We start from the raw sequence: 12,423 nt of genomic DNA, 5'->3' as shown, positions 1-12,423 counted from the left end.
AATAAAAGGTGCATATTTTAATTGGGAGAGTCATTGGAAACTATAACATTAAAATAGATGTGGTACGTTAAACACGACTTACCGCTTCCTCTGCAGTTCTCTTGTAGGATTTGACCTTCAATTGCAACTTGTCTACCAGGTCCTGAAGACGTGCCAGATTCTTGCGGTCTTCCTCATTCTGTAAAATAATATAAAAAGGTCAAATCAGCATGATGCAGAACCTGCCGGGTCCACTAGAGTTTGCAGAGTTTTCTTCTGAGGTCAAGAAGTATTTTATACCTGTACACATTTTGGCAAAAAAGGGCAAAATCCATAATGGCAAATACCTAGTTTTTTACTCATTTTGAAGATATAGAAACTTTCTGTGCCACAACTCCCATTTAATTTTAACTGCACTAAACTGTATAGGGGAAAGACTTTAGGTACTTTAGGTACTTAACTTTAAACCTATTAGGCTGTGTCTTATAGAATACATTTTAATGCTTTTTATGTTTTTTCATATTTGGAATTGGGACTAACCTGGTAAGTGAGTTCCTTGAGTCTTCTCTCGTATTTACGGATGCCTTTCACGGAATCGCTGGACTTTCTCTGTTCTATTTCCACTTCATTTTCCAGTTCTCTCACCTAAAAGAGCGAATAAAATTGTAATAAAAATGTACTTAGACCAACTCAATAATGATCTATGTTAATTGTTTTTCCAATATTTATACTGTTTTTTGTTTCTTACCCTGGCCTCCAGCTTCTGGACCTGCTTCTTGCCACCCTTCATGGCGATTTGCTCAGCTTCATCCAGACGGTGCTGGAGGTCTTTAATGGTCTGCTCCATGTTCTTCTTCATGCGCTCCAGATGAGCACTGGTGTCCTGTTCCTTCTTCAGCTCTTCTGCCATCATGGCAGCATCAGTGATGGCTTTCTTGGCTTTTTCTTCAGCATTTCTGCACTCTTGGACAGACTCCTCTACCTCAGCCTGCAGCTGAGCAGTGTCTCCCTCTAGTTTCTTCTTCTGGTTCAGCAAGCTGGTGTTCTATAGTTGTATACACATTTTATGTTAGATGAAGACTTTATTATTATTATATTATTTTGTTTAAAGGAGTTTGTAGATGGATGAATGTCCTACCTGAGAGTGCAAAAGCTGAACCCTCTCACTGACATCCAGCAATTCTTGCTCAGCCAGTTTGCGGCATCTCTCGGTCTGCTCTACCAGGGCTCTCAGTTCATCCAGTTCAGCCTGCTGCAGATTGTTGCGTCTCTCCACGATAGCAATGTTCTCTTTGAATTCATCATTAGCACGGAGAGCATCATCCAGCTGCAGTTGCGCATCCTACAAAAATTTCACAGTGAATTCACAAGAAAATCTTGTGTTTAATAAAAAGAAAATAAAAAAGAAATTGAGATTTGCATCTAGCAATGCAATTTTTTTTCCCCAGAGTTACTTATTACATTTTTGCATTGTAGAATACATTTTATTTAATGTAATGGAATACCTTCATATGTCCATGGAGACTCTTGAGTTGTTTTTGGGCCTCTGCTGCCTGCCTGTTGGCCTGGCTGAGCTGGATCTCCATTTCATTTAGGTCTCCCTCCATCTTCTTCTTCAGCCTCATAGCTTCATTTCTGCTGCGAGTCTCAGACTCTAGAGAGCTTTGCAGGGTGTCCACCATTCTTTGTTGATTCCTCTTGGCCTGCTCCATCTCCTCATCTTTTTCAGCTAGTTTATGTTCAATGTCCGCCTTCACTTGGTTGAACTCCAGTTGGGCCCTCAAGATCTTTCCTTCTTCATGCTCAAGAGAAGCCTAATAGAATCAATAATACTAAGCTGCTTTATTTACATCACTGCAATTATTTTATCTTAGGGGATCACATGTAAAGTGCATATATGTTTAATAAATATTGCATAATGTATAAATATTCCATGTATTAGGAGAATATAAATCTGTGCAAGTGTACCTCAGCCTCTTCCAGTGCAGTCTGAATCTCTGCCTTTTCCTGCTCCAGCTGTTTACGGATTTTCTCCAGTTCATGAATGCTCTTACCACCTTCTCCAATTTGCTCAGTGAGGTCAGAAATCTCCTCTGTTTAACAAAGTAAAGTTTGTCAAATTTGTATTTTTTTTGTAGAACATGCAACCATCTTTAATATCTCACACAAACAAAGGTACCTTGGAGGTTTTTGTTCTCCCTCTTCATGGTCTCCAGGTGATCAAGGGACTCTTCATAAGAGTTCTTCAGTTTGAAGAGCTCAGTGCTTAGAGATCGGGCCTCCTTTTGGGAGCTCTCCAGTTCAGACTGTGACTCTTCATATTTCTGCTTCCACTCAGCCAGGACCTGTATTATTTGAAAAGGTTAATTTACACATGGAATTTTGAGCCAGCTGAAACTTTATTGTTAACAGTGTTGGACCCCACTTCCTACATCAGTACCTGTCTTTACTAACCCACTTACTAACACAAATCTCTACAACCACACTACAAACTATATCAGAAGAGGGAGGTTATAATAATAGCAAACATGACGGAAATATAGAATGGAATATTCGAAAAGAACATACAAATTTTATGGCCAGGTGTCCATAAACGTTTGTTCATATAGTGTAAATAAAGTTACATAATGCAAACAATTTAGAAAAGAAAGTAATAATATTGTCACCTTGTCAAAGTTCCTTTGCTTCTTGTCCAGAGCAGCAGCAGCAGCATTGGATCTTTCAACATCAACCATGAGGTCTTCAATCTCATTCTGCAGTCTGTGTTTGGTCTTCTCCAGAGAAGAGCATTTAGCATTTACAGCTTCCACAGCTTCTTCTGCATCTTGCAGTCGCTGAGCCAATTTTTTCCTGGAAGAAAAAGAAGTGTATGTTTCTTGTGGATTTTCAAAATGGACTTTTTGTTTTACAACAACTGCAATCTTATTGTGCACACATATCTAGATAGAAATCTAAAAATTCAGTACGGTCTTACTTTGCATCCTCCAATTCTTCTGTTCTCTGGATAGCATCAGTTTCATACTTGGTCCTCCACTGAGCTACCTCAGAGTTTGCTTTGGAGAGACTGCGCTGTAGCTCAGCCTTAGCCTCCTGCTCCTCCTCATACTGCTCTCTGAGCAGGTCAGAATCATGACGAGCCGACTGCACTGCATGAGCCAAGGCATTCTTAGCCTAGAAAACAGTGTTTCAAGTGTTTGGATTATTATTATATATATATATATATATATATATATATATATATATATATATATATATATATATATATATATATATATATATATATTTTTTTTTTTTTTTTTTTTTTTTTAAGCATTATTTTATATTGCACTGTTCAAAGCACCAATTGTAGAAATACCTTCACTTCCTCTTCAAGTTGTCTCTTGAGATCCTCAATCTGCTGTGTATAGGACTGCTTGCATCTGGTCAGCTGAGAGACCAAGGAATCCTTTTCTTCTAGTTGTCTTGTGAGTTCGCCTTGAAGAAAGATTGGTTTTAGTTACCTACGTTCATAACACCTAGAACACACACCTCTTTCTTTAGCTTAGTTCTTACCATTCTCTGTTTGCAGCTTAGCTTTTTGCATGTTGAAGTCATTGATGCTGCGTTGTGCTTCCTCAAATTTAGTTCTATACTCAATCATCTGGTCCTCAAGTGTCCTGCACATCTTTTCAAGGTTTGTCTGCACAAAGAATAAAGAAGCTCAATATTATGGAAACCAAAAGACAAAAAGCTGCATGTCTGTATAGACTACATAATTATTCAGTGTTACCTTGGACTTAACAATCTGCTCCATGTTGGAGACCACATCATCCAACTCTAGTCTCAGTTCACTCTTCTCCTTCTCAAGCTTCTGCTTCACTCTCTGAAGGTTGTCGATCTGCTCTCCCAGGTCTGCTACACTGTCAGCATGTTTCTTTCTAAAAGTTGCAGCAGTGGCCTCATGTTGCAGGGTGGCCTCTTCAAGGTCCCTACGCAGTTTCTGGAACTCAGCCTCTCTCTTCTTGTTCATTTCAATCTGGGCAACAGTGGCACCACCAGCCTCCTCCAGCCTCTCACTGATCTCCTCCAGTTCCCGAGCCAAATCTGCCCTTTGTTTCTCAATCCTTGCACGAGCAGCTCTTTCTGCCTCCAACTCTTCTTCCAGTTCTTCTATGCGGGCCTACAATGTAAGATTTAATGGTAAGCACAGCTGAAGGGTTGAAGGAATAAGAAAACATCCCAGTGATCTCTCAGGTTACCTGCAACTCTTTAAGTTTCTTCTGGAGTTGGGATGCCATTGCTTGTTCATCCTCGATTTTGCTGTTGAGCTGGCTGATCTCAAAGTCTTTCCTAAGGTTTTAATAAACATAAGTGCATAATGGTACCAAACATAAAGTTTAGTAGTAGTTTATCGTTGCACTAATATTCTATGATTATTGTTAACAACTTACTTTTTCAGCCTTTCCTCCATCTGTTGCTTGTCATTTTCCAGGTCCATAATATTCTCCTGAGTCAATTTTAAGTCTCCTTCAAGTTTTCTCTTTGATCTCTCAAGGTCCATTCGCAGTTTCTTTTCCTGTTCCAGTGATCCCTCGAGCTGAAAAAATATACAAATATAATAACTGAATATCTCTTTTTGGGAGATTAATCATTTATACACATAACTGTGTAATAAGTTGTTAGAGAAGTGAAGAAAAGAGTGCAGGCAGGGTGGAGTGGGTGGAGAAGAGTGGCAGAAGTGATTTGTGATAGAAGAGTATCTGCAAGAGTGAAAGGGAAAGTTTATAGGACTGTGGTGAGACGTGTGGTGTCGTATGGTTTAGAGACAGTGGCATTGAGTAAAAACCGGAGGTGGAGCTGGAGGTAGCAGAGCTGAAGATGGAGAGATTTTTAGTGGGACTGACTACGATGGACAGGATTAGAAACGAGTCTATTAGAGGGACCGCGCATGTAGGATGTTTTGAAGATAAGGTGAGAAAAGCCTGATTGAGGTGGTTTGGACATGTGCAGAGGAGAGACATGGGTTATATCGGTAGAAGAATGCTGTGGATGGAGCCTCTAGGAAAGAGATAAAGAGGAAGACCAAGGAGGAGGTTTATGAATGTGGTGAGGGATGACATGCAGGTAGTTAATTTGAAAGAGGCAGATGTAGAGGACAGAGTAGTATGGCGAAGGATGGAACAGTGAGATAGGTACTAACATCATCAACTTGCTGCTCAAGTTTAGCTTTGGCTTTGGTCAGAGTGTTGACTTTGTCCTCCTCACTCTGCAAATCATCCAGTACTTGCTGATGTGCTTCCTGGAGAGCTTTTTTCTCCTTGGTCAGCTTGGCAATAATTTCATCAAGAGCTGCCATTTCCTCTGTCATATTTTTAACCTGGTTTGAAATACAAGAATAGCATATAAATGGACCATTTTATAAATCCATTCTGCAAACATTAGAATAGTAGAACCTACCTTATTTTCAGTGGCATGTTTTTCCTTCTCCACTTTGGCCAGGGTCAGCTCCAGATCATCAATATCTTTCTTCAATTCAGAGCACTCATCCTCCAGCTTTCGCTTCTTAGCAACCAACTCAGCATTCATTTCCTCTTCATCTTCCAGTCTCTCAGTTAACTCTTTGCTTTTTGCTTCAAGTTGGATTTTATTTTTAATTAATCCCTCACATCGCTCCTCAGCATCACAAAGATTGTCTTGCTCCTGTTTATGCATTTATGATCATTTAGTATAAATTTCTTTTATGAAATCTGCATTTTATCATAATGTTAATTGTTTCAATAATTACTGTAAACTCACAGTCTGAACTTGGAGTTGAAGGTCATTTTTCTCTTGCAGAATTGTGACCATTTTCTCCTCAAGCTCCTTTCTGCGAGCTTCCGATTTGGCATAAGCCTCTTTTAGTTTTAGGAATTCTTCCTTCATGTTAGCCATCTCTTTCTCTGCTTCGGCTGACCTTAACAGTGGTTTAATCTTGAAGTAGAGTTTCATCCAGGGCCAATTCTTGACCCCCATGAATGCACGGATATTCCACTGGATCACAAGCAATGCATCTCTACAAGATCATACATAAAAGTTTTAGGCTATTGGTAAGTTATTTAATATCAGTCAGCCACTCTATCAAGAATAAACAATACACAAAATTACCGCCGCTCAACAATTTTCTGGAATTCCATTCTTGATATAAGACCACGAGCCCGGGCCTGAATACCAGTGAGGATGAGAGCCAGACGTTCATCTCTCATCTCCTCAAGGAGACCCAGGAGACCAGCCTTGAAGAACACCTTTGTGATTTAAATCATAAGAATGATTTAATTAAGGTACATAATATAGACGGAATCTGGGCAAATTAACTTTTCCCGCCAGTCTGGGTGAACTTTCTTTACATGTAATATAATAGCACCTTGGTGTGGCCAAACTTGTATTGGCTGTGATCAATGTCCAGGGATCCCAGCAGCTTTTCTGCTCCCTTCCTGCTGTCCATAAACTGACCTTCAGGGATAGCAGCAGGATTTAAAATGCGATATCTAAAATGACAAAATAATAATATTGATCACTTTGGAAGGTGTAGTTGTAGATGCACAAGGGTCAAGCATGCATATGGTCTTTGTCTTTTTAGAAAAAATGTTTATCAAAATTATTATATAAAAATATGTCAAGCATTAAATTAATAGGTAACTTAAATGTTACCTTTGTTTGAAGTCACCATACAGGACCCTGTTGGGGAAGCCCTTCCTGCAGATCCTGATGCCCTCCAGCACACCGTTACAACGCAGCTGGTGCATTACCAGAGCATTCTCCATGGATCCTGGAGTCTTTGTCTCATTGGGGATGATGCAGCGCACAAAATGAGGATGAGTTGATTTCAGGTTGGTCATCAGCTTGTTTAAATTCTCCTAAAGATAGAATAAGCATAGCACATTATACCAGTGGTGGGTGGTCATTGCCAGCAAAGCCGTCTCTGCTGGCCTAAACACTAGCAGAAGCACTGTCCTACATTTAAGACCTAAATTCTAATATTTGTTCCATGAAATTGTAATAATTTATTCCCAACAGTTTATTTTGTTCTTTTCGTAGCATTTCTCTTGGCTGCACTGCTTCCAGTACATGTATGTTAGATCTTTTTGTCCAATCAGATTTCAGCCTCTATGTGCTGCCATGTCAATCTAATCTGCCCAGGGCCTTCAAAGTCTGTACTGAGGACCTTTTTACCTGTGTCTCTATAATAAATACATTTGTTTCTTTAATCAATCAGATTTCAAATTCGCCTCACAGGGCCAGCTAGCTGGCCCAAAATAGCGTCAGCATTTTTCCTTCCTCTGATTGGTTGGTCAGAATGAAACTGTTACAACTAAGTTTGACTGGAAAAAACACATCTGTAGCGATCTGCACACATCAGTACATCTGTGCTAGACTTTTTACGCCCACAATAGCTGACGGAGGTAGAGAAATTGATTTGGTCCCGGACATTCTTATAAATTCATGGCGGACTTTTCCAGAAAAGATAGACATCGTGAGGAGAGGTCGGCCAACCCTGAAGCTAGCTAGCTTGTCTCGGTACCACTAACGGTACCACTGTCTTACAGCCTCTGAGTAGCGGTGCACATTATGAGTATGCATTTTGAGTCTGCAGCTCTGGTGAGTAGGTTGTATTTTATTTTATTTTTTTATGTTTTAATCATGTTATTAGACAAATACTGATTCTGAACTGCTCCAGATGATGTAAGTGGCGCAGTTGCGGTTGTAGTGTAGAGGTTTGGAGCTTGCTTTAGTAAAATGGTATTCACCCTCCATATGCAAAATGAGTCTCTCTCTGTAATGCTACACATTGTTATATTGCGTTTTTGTATTGTATCGATGGTTTCTATAACTACGCCATGATAGTGGTGGTATTAAGAGGTGGATTAAGTCGGGTAAGTCCCCACTGAAGGCTCAGGTACCAAATGCACGATCTGCCAATGCATTATACTAATATATAATTTCAAAGCTATTGTAGATAATCGGCCAATGGTCTAGAGCTGAAAACATATACATATAGTTAAAAGGACTATTTTAATCATGTAATAATTTTTGTAAAAGTATTTCTACAACTAAATCTCACCCTGTGAAGCGCAGACACAGTCTGGAAAGAAGAGCCCTTTTTCTTCTTTTCTTTTGCTTTTCCACCGGATTCCCCGGCTATAAAAATAAAATGCATGTTACTATCACAAAAACAGACCTTAAATGGAAATGTTAATTACTTTATTACATTCCTCAGACAGCAACGCCATCTTACTTGCATCAACACTAGCATAATTAGCAAAAAGGATAGAGAGCAATTTCATGTTGGATTTCTGGTACAGCCCCACAACAGTCTCATTGAGTGGATCCTTGTTCTTCACCAGCCAGTTGTTAATGTTGTAGTCAACAATGCCAGCATAGTGAACCAAGGAAAAGTGAGCCTCTGGTTTTCCTTTAATAATCCTAGGCTTCTGGAAGTTAGCAGATTTGCCCAAGTGATTGTCATAAAGCTTAGCTTTGAATGTGGCATCACTGGCTTTGGGAAACATGCACTCCTCTTCAAGGATAGACATGATACCCATTGGCTACAAAGACAAAAAGTGTTTATTTACCCAAACTGTGTTTGTTAATCTCAAAACTCATGAATTTAACTTCACATTTATATTGACCTTTTCAATGAGATCGATACAAGCCTGCAAGTCCATGCCAAAGTCAATGAACTCCCACTCAATACCCTCCTTCTTGTATTCTTCTTGCTCCAGCACAAACATGTGGTGGTTGAAAAACTGCTGCAACTTCTCATTAGTGAAGTTGATACACAGTTGTTCAAAGGTGTTAAACTAGAGCAAAAATGAACATATGTAAATGATAAAAAGTACATAAATAATTTAAGAAAAAAAAAAAAAGTATTAAAAAAAGTAGAAAAGAAAAATTACATCAAAGATCTCAAAGCCAGCAATATCCAGCACACCAATGAAGTACTGGCGGGGCTGCTTGGTGGCCAGAGACTGGTTAATTCTTACAACCATCCAAAGGAACATCTTCTCATATACTGACTTTGACAAAGCACCAACTGCATAGTACACCTAAAAGATAAGAGTAGTTTTACTTTCTATATCTTGTACATGACATGTGTATTTATTTTCATAAAGCATTAATACCTGCTGCACGTTCTGTCCTTTGGTGACCCACTCATTTCCTACTTTGACTCTGGGATGACACAGAGACTTGATAAGATCAGCACAGTTCAGGCCCATTAGATAAGCTGATTTGTCAGCATCTAGATAGATAGATAGATAGATAGATAGATAGATAGATAGATAGATAGATAGATAGATAGATAGATAGATAGATAGATTGATAGATTGATTGATTGATTGATTGATCATGTCAGATGCCTAACCTACAACACACCACATATTTTTAGCACAGTATCAAAGTATAAAACACTTTAGCTATTCATCTAATCACAGGTTTCTCTGACCTTCAGTGCCATCAGCTTCAGCCTGCTCCTCTCTTTGCTTCGTCTTAAACTTCATGTTGCCATAGTGCATAATAGCACCAATTAGTTTGTAAATGCTGTTCTTTTCTTCCTGAGTGAAGCCCAGTACATCAAAAGCTTCCTATAGAAAAAACGTGGAGTGTCTTTCTTAATATAAGACAAATTACAGATGATACATGTTCCTCAGTGATGCATCGGTACAACTAAAACTTATCCACTTAATATACTTGCATTTAAGACCCCAATAGTTAACCTAGAAAATACTTATACGTACATCAGTAGCCATCAGCTCATCACCATCATTAATAGAGGCTACTTGAGTCTCTCCTTGGGAGATGAAGGCATAATCATAAGGGTTGGCAGTAATCAGCAGCATTTCTGTAACAGAGGAAAGAGAATTTTGCGAAAGGTGTACATGTATACATGAAGTTTGTGTCTTGAACTGCATCAAATGCTGAATTAATATTGATATTTCTAGCTGACCTAGCATCTCCGGTTTCTTCTGGGACAGGATCTGATAGAAGATATGGTAGTCTCTCTCAGCCTTGAGCTGGAAAGTCACACGTGACTTCTCTAGAAGATCTGTATCACCAAAGAAAGACAAACAGTGACCATGTTAAAAAATAATACAAATTAAGAGAATTGGTTTGCTAAAAGAATGCCCTTACATGTCTCAATATCAGCAGAGGCAAGCTTTCCAGTGGCACCAAAATGGATTCGGATGAACTTGCCCTATTAGAGAGAATATATTATACATAATACTATCATTTGTAAATAAAAAAAAAAAAAAAAAGGCATTAAAAATTGTTGGTAAGATGTATCCTTAGTAACACTCACAAAACGAGAGGAGTTGTCATTTCTGATGGTTTTGGCATTACCAAAGGCTTCCAGAGCAGGGTTACACTGGATGATTTGATCCTCCAGAGTACCCTGAAACCAAAATATTCAAGAAATATGGTTATTAAAAAGAATTGTTTATGCAGTGGTCAATGATAACGTGGTAGATATTTTATTCAAATTTTTCTTAACCTTCTTGTCACTAGTGTCCTTCCTGGCAGTACCACCAGCTGCGATGCTGGCAAAGTACTGGATGACTCTCTTGGTGTTCACAGTCTTTCCAGCACCAGATTCTCCACTATCAATAGAATTCCAATAAAATGTTTATATTTTCAGTAAAATGATATTGTAATAATTGTATTGGAGTATCTTGGCTTTAGAAACTTACGTGATAAGAATAGACTGGTTTTCCCTGTCTGAAACAAAAATGTTTACATTTTTAAAGAAAGGATTCACATATTAAGTGATTACAAAAGCACAGTCTATATTTTGAATAAGATGTATTTACCTGAAAGCATGTACTGGTAGGCGTTATCAGAAATGGAGAAGATGTGAGGAGGAGCTTCACTCCTCTTCTTGCCTCTGTAGGCACTGACAACTTCTTGATTGTACACTGGCAGCCACTTGTAGGGGTTGATAGTGACACAGAAAAGTCCTGAGTAGGTCTGTTGAGTAGGAAACCAGAGTTTACTGTTTTCAGAGCTGTACAACATAAAGGTTAGAGTCTGTATGAATGAAGAACTTTGCATGCACAACTCACGTAGATCATCCAGGCTGCGTAACGCTCTTTGAGGTTAAACAGAACAGCAGGTTCATGCAGGAAGGTGAACATCGCCATGTCCTCAATTTTATCGAACTTTGGCGGGTTCTGAGGGTGAATATCACACTCCTTCACAGTCACAGTCTGCAGAAAAAGGTAAATTGTATGAGCAAAATATACCATATTTTATGGCAATCAAATAAAATTAGAATTTTAAATGTTGTTATAAGTAAACTATAAAAATAGATTGTTTCTGAATACTGCTTTGTTGAATTTAATTTGATTCATTTGTAGTGTCTCAGGCAGCTTTACAGAGATAAACAGGTTATAAAGTTGTATAAAATAATGTATAGGTTAAGTGCCTATAAGTGTGAATACGTGTAATATGTTGGTTTAAAGTTGTTTTTGAATTTTTAAGCCATTTAAACATTTATAAATCCATGTCTTTGCTTTAAAAGGAGCAGATGTAGAGGACAGGGTAGTATGACAGATGATTTGTTGTGGTGACCCCTAACGGGAGCAGCAGAGAAATGAAATGTCTATATTAGTGGGCTTTATATCTTACCGTTCCTTTAGAAGTTTCACAAGTGACTTTGTCACCATCCCGACTGATAATTAAAGCCTTAATAAACTCTTCCTCTTGATCAGGGACAAAACATTGCTTCTTCATGTCGAATTGCCGAGTCTGGGCTTCGAGCCGCTCCTTATCTGACTTTCGCAGATAAGTAGCTGCAGGCCCAAACTCTGCCATATGAGCATCCGACATCTTTCACCCTCTAAATAATTTAAGAACATTTATTATTTTGTTGATGATACAAAAAAATAAAGGAAAATTATTTATTTTACACTGTTGTTTAAGCAAAGCTCAAGCTCACTTACCTTTGCTGTTTCTGATCTCCTAAAGTTGATGGTATACTGCCCTGAGATGAAAAAATCAGAAAATATAAATTAAGGTAACATCTCAGAGGTTTTAGAATGTGATACAGGATTTAAAACAAATTGCTTAGTTCTTTAAACCCAAAAGCTTTCTAAAAAATGAGTTGCTCTTGGGGGCTGGTCTTCTCAGACGACTCACCGTTAGATGACACAATTTGAAGTTAGCCTTCATCGAGTCACTCCTCTCTCCCTTTTATAAAGCAAAGGCTCCTCTATATATGGCTGCTGGCACCATATAATGCATTGTATTGTCTCAGTATGGTAATCAGTAATCAGTATGGTCAGCAAGGGTCCCTGCAGAACTAATAAAATGCTGTAGATGTCAGGTTCACTATGTATTGCATAACAGGGAAAAAATGCACACAGTGACAGAAGCCCAGCACAAGGTCAGATGACATATAGGTATTTTATATTTTAAAATAAACACCTTATA

The 12,423-nt window shown here is 38.6% G+C and overlaps 1 pseudogene; it reads right to left on the bottom strand.

The window, feature by feature from the left end:
- The window catches only part of LOC124383810, a 43,168-nt pseudogene extending 30,994 nt beyond the window's left edge, over nt 1–12,174 (bottom strand).
- Between the last annotated feature and the right edge of the window lie 249 nt (nt 12,175–12,423).

This window comes from Silurus meridionalis, chromosome 4, assembly GCF_014805685.1.
Source record: "Silurus meridionalis isolate SWU-2019-XX chromosome 4, ASM1480568v1, whole genome shotgun sequence".
NCBI classification, from domain to species: Eukaryota; Metazoa; Chordata; class Actinopteri; order Siluriformes; family Siluridae; genus Silurus; species Silurus meridionalis.
The sequence above is the reverse complement of the archived record's forward strand: the minus strand, read 5'-3'. Positions and strand labels throughout refer to the sequence as shown.